At 57.6% G+C, this 4,599-nt stretch overlaps 1 protein-coding gene across 2 annotated transcripts in view; it reads left to right on the top strand.

Annotated features, from left to right (window-relative positions):
• Positions 1-3,586: 3,586 nt before the first annotated feature.
• Positions 3,587-4,599, top strand: part of ZBTB14 (zinc finger and BTB domain containing 14) — a 7,829-nt gene continuing 6,816 nt past the window's right edge. For both annotated transcript variants that reach the window (XM_012652105.1, XM_012652106.1), the window contains exon 1: positions 3,587-3,969. The gene's annotated coding sequence lies outside the window, so the exon portion shown is untranslated. The remainder of the gene's footprint in view (positions 3,970-4,599) is intronic.

The following is a 4,599-nucleotide window of genomic DNA, read 5'->3' on the forward strand; positions in this document are numbered from 1 at the left end:
GACCTCTTGTTACCCTCACTGTTCCTTATTCGCTAATTATAATACATTAGCATGCTAAAAGAAACTCCCACCAGTAAATGCCACAGGAACTCCCCGAAGTTACCCAACAGGGTTTGAAAAGTGGAGGGACCCTCAGTTCCGGGAACTCCCCAACCCTTGCCCAGAAATCTTATGAATAATCCTCCCTCCGCTTAACAAAATTAAATAGAAGGTACAAAATAAGGCCTCAGAAACTCACAAAGGGCTACTCTCTGTTGCTCTGGGAGACAGTCACGGCCCTGCCTTCCTTCTGTTTTTTGTACTTTTGTACTTCAATAAATTTGCTTTTGCTTTACTCTGTCACCTTGCTCATGAATTTTTACCTGCGTGAAGCCAAGAACCCACTTAGCCTGGGTCCACTTTCCTCGGTCACAGGTTTATTAGGTTTTGCTCAATAACAAAGCCAGAGACGCAACCTTTCAGTGGCTTACACAACAAACATTTACCTCTCACTCGTGAGTCTATGGGTGAGCTGTTGCCTAGGCTTGGTGGGACTCAGGGTTTGGGTCGTCAGCTTCATTCTCTCAGGTCTGTTTGACATTCAAGGGCCCAAGCTGAAGAGGAAGAGGCATTTGCTCTCACGGTGGACAGCACAGCGCAGGAGGGGCAGAACGCAGCTCCTTCACCAAGCCTCTGCGTGGAACTGGCCCCTCTCTCGTCTGCCCATATTCCACTGGTCGAAACCAGCCGAGGGCGACGTGATGGAGAAATCACCCTCACCCACCTGTGAGAACCCTGAATGACCTAACGTTTCCAGATGGCCCTTATGGGGCTGTTCTGGAACCACCTCAGGCCTGGTGCCCTGGACTCCACACCACAGGCCCCATAGCCTAGGCCCACAATTCCTAGAAACAGGCTCCATTCAGGAGGCCACGGGCGTCCCAGGGGAGGAAAAACATGCTTCAAGTGTCCCCAGCAGAGTTGTCGGACTGGCAGTCCCAGGTAAAAACAGCCACTCCTGGTGGGAGAGAAGGACAACTTCTATCAAGGGCCTTGGATCAGTGCATTTGGGGAAGGCCCTGACTTCCCATTAACTCTACAATGTGCCCTTATAAAGCCCCTGGCTATCAAGTTCTAGGTTGTCACTTATTTGTCAGCTGATACTTATTGAGAGCCTCGTGGGTGCTGGGAGGTATACAATTAAGGGTGGTGACACAGGCAAGGTGCCAGGTCTGGGTCAGGCCCTTCCTTGGTGGTTTCTCATCCCTCCTTCCTCCTTCCCACAGAGTTGTCCCTTTAGTTTAAACTCATCCTCACAACCCCTATGACCCAGCAAGAGACAGCCAGGCAGAGCGTAGGTGACATGAGCATAAAACAAATGAGAGGAGAGGATTCACTGATACAAAACCAAGATGTCGGCAATGTATCACTTGAGAAACACGTTCTAATGTTGGGAACTCTTCTGAACTGCTTTATCAGATTAGTCAAGACATGGGAAGGCTTTACCTAGCCATTTACAAAAAGCCTGTCTTTACACAGTAGGCAGACTATAAATACATGCAGAATGAGTGAGAAACCCTCACATGTGGACTGGGAGAAGGTAGAGCAGCAGCCGCAGCAGCAGACAGTGAACCATTACTGACAGCCAGCCACGTCCACACACTGCCAACTGCAGTGTTCACTGCTTGAGGACCTAACCTATGACATAGTACTATTATTATCCCCCTATAAACACAAAGCATAGGGTTGAAGTGTAATTTTAAGAGCCATGCAAAGAAAAATGAAGTAAGCAGCAACAAGGTATCATGTATGAGTGTCAACTTCTGCAGCAGACAACTTGGTTCAGGTCCTGTCCCCGCCACTTGAACCCACTATTTGCGGTCACAGGCCATTTAACACCATGGCACTAATATCTGAGCTAAGCACCTACCCTGGCATTGTTTCTCATAATCCTCACCACTGCCCCATTAGCTGCTTTCCTTATCTCCATTTCAGAGAAGCAGCAGCCGAGGTTTAGAGAATTTAAACAGTTCACCCAATATGTGAACTCGTTATGTCTGCCCCTAGAAGTGGTGTCTTCTATCCTGTTTCTTTCATCAGACCCACCAATGCCAGTGCTTTTGTGAACATCAAGAAAGATGTGTAGGCTGGGCACAGTGGCTCACGCCTGTAATCCTAGTGCTCTGGGAGGCCCAGGCAGCAGGATGGCTTGAGCTCAGGAGTTGGAGACCACCCTCAGCCCAGGGCAAAAGTGAGACCCCGTCTCTACTGAAAATAGAAATATTAGCCAGGCATAGTGGCGCACGTCTATAGGCCCAGCTACCGGGGAGGCTGAGGCAGGAGGATCTCCTGAGCCCAGGAGTTTGAGGTTGCTGTAAACTAGGCTGACGCCACTTGCGCTCTACCCAGGGTAACAAAGTGATACTCTGTCTCAAAAAAAAAAATGTGTAAGTGTTTAAAAGCACCTTGGGAAATGTTAAACTAATGTGGATTAATATTACAAAATCAACTGAGGCCATACAGAATTTCCTTCAGAAAATTCATGCAGCCAAGCATGTCTTGGTTTACGTAAATGCTTACTTAGGTGCCTGTTACAAGCATTATCATATGTAATCTTCGCACAAGCTCAGGAGGAGAGTCCTGCTCTAATTTTTAGATATTAAATGACACGTGTTTTGCGAAATACTGTTAAATTGAGTGCGATAAAGCAACAGAACCGACTCCATGACGATGCGGTATTGCCGTCAGGCTTCTATTACAGTATTTGGGTGAGCAGCAAACGCAGGAGCAGGACTGTCCCAGGTCCCAGAGCCAGGCACAAGCACAACCGGCGCGTCAGAGGGAGCGCGACGAGGTGTCCACAGCGGTGGAGCTGAACAGGGAGGTGAGGACAGAGCCGCGCTACCAGAGCTCTCCGAGGGAGCGTCAAATGAAATTGCGAACAGGGTCTAGACTGTCAGAGAGGGGCTACCGCCTCCATCCTCCGCGCCTTTTCCTTGAGCGTGTCCTGGTAAACGCAGGAGCGCGAGCTGGGCTTGGCCAGATTCAGAGCCCCTGGGGTTGATCCCTTTCTCCTAGGTGACTGGGGTCGCCCCTTACACTCCAAGTGAAAGACGTCATTTTTTCATTTGTTCTGCAAACGTTTATCGTGCACCGACCATTTCTCCATAAACATACTGTGGCAGCGACAACAGCCGAGGCCACAAGCCCACGGGCGTGCGCCCGGTGCCGGCCGGTGACCGCGGAGGGCGAAGGTGCCCGGGGCAACGGTCCAGGAGCCTAAGTCCAACCCGCAGCCTCAGCGCCCAGCCTGCGCGCGCCCGGGGGCGGCACTGGCCCACGCACATGCACACGCACGGGAGCGCAGGCTCCCGCGTCCCCGGCGCAGTGCCGGCGCTGGGCGCGGGCGGGAGCCCAGGAGTCAAGGCGGGAGGCGGGAGCTCGAGGCGGGGCGGGTGCCCGCGCCCGGCGCTCGTGCATATGCTCCTCTGCTCCCGAAGCCCCGCCCCTGCCCCGCCCACCCTTTCTCCCGCGCGCGGGCTCCGCGCGCCCCATGTCGCGCGCGTGCGCGCGCGTGCGCAGGCCAGGGCCCTCCGGGGGCGGCCCCGTAGTGGCGAACGAAAGCGTCGGCGAGGGCCCGAATTAACCCTTTCCCTGCTCGCCCACTTAGGAGCCCAGTGGAGTTCCGTGCCTGCGCAAGCCGGCGGCGCGCCTTCCCCCCAACCCGCACCGCGCATGCACGGGAGGGGGGGCGGTGGGGGTGTTCACGGCCGGCTAGACATTCTGTGCTCGTGCAGGAGGAGGGCTGCTACCATCAGGGACGTGCACGATTCCCCCACCCCGCCCCCTCCCCAAACTAAAAAAAAAAAAAAATCCAAAACACACTGCCACCCACCGTGCCCCCGCGCCCCGCGTTCATCCCGTCCCGGCCTGCGTGCTAGTGAGCGCGGGGAACCCACGGCGAGTGTCTGTGGCTGTGCCAGGCTGCAGGTAAGCGCGGGCCGGGGTGCGGAAGGGGCCGGGGCCGTCCGCGAGGCGGGCGCGGGGGCGGCCGGCGGCTGGCGGGGCGGCCCGGAAGAAGCGCGTTCTCGCCGAGCTCTGGGGCACCAGCCAGCTCCAGGACGAGCGGCGGCCGCCGGCGGCGCGGTGCGAGCGGGAACGGGCGTGGGCTGGGGCTGGGCGTGGGGACGGGGCGCCCGGGGGCCGCGCAGGCCGGCGAGCGGGCTCGGGGAGCAGCCAGGCGGCGGCGGCCCCGCGCGCGCGCTCGGCCGAGTTCATGGCCGCCCCCGCTCGCACCGCCGCAGTGCACCGCGGTGGGGGTGGGGACGGCCCAAGCCCGGCGCCGAGCGCGGCCCGCCGGGCGCCGCCCCTCCGAGCCCCGGGCCCCGCTGCGCCGCCCCCAGCCGCCAGCGGAAGAGGGGGCCGGGACCCCCGCGCTCGCACTCCCGGGTGCGCCCGCGAAGCTGGGGGAAGCCGGCCGCGCGCCGCCCCCGCCCCTGGCCGCGGGAGGGCGGGGGAGGGCCCGGCGCGAGCCTTGGTTCAGGTCCTGTCCCCGCCACTTGAACCCACTATTTGCGGTCACAGGCCATTTAACACCATGGCACTAATATCTGAGCTAAG

Source organism: Propithecus coquereli, unplaced genomic scaffold (assembly GCF_000956105.1).
Source record: "Propithecus coquereli isolate 6110/MARCELLA unplaced genomic scaffold, Pcoq_1.0 Scaffold38, whole genome shotgun sequence".
NCBI classification, from domain to species: domain Eukaryota; kingdom Metazoa; phylum Chordata; class Mammalia; order Primates; family Indriidae; genus Propithecus; species Propithecus coquereli.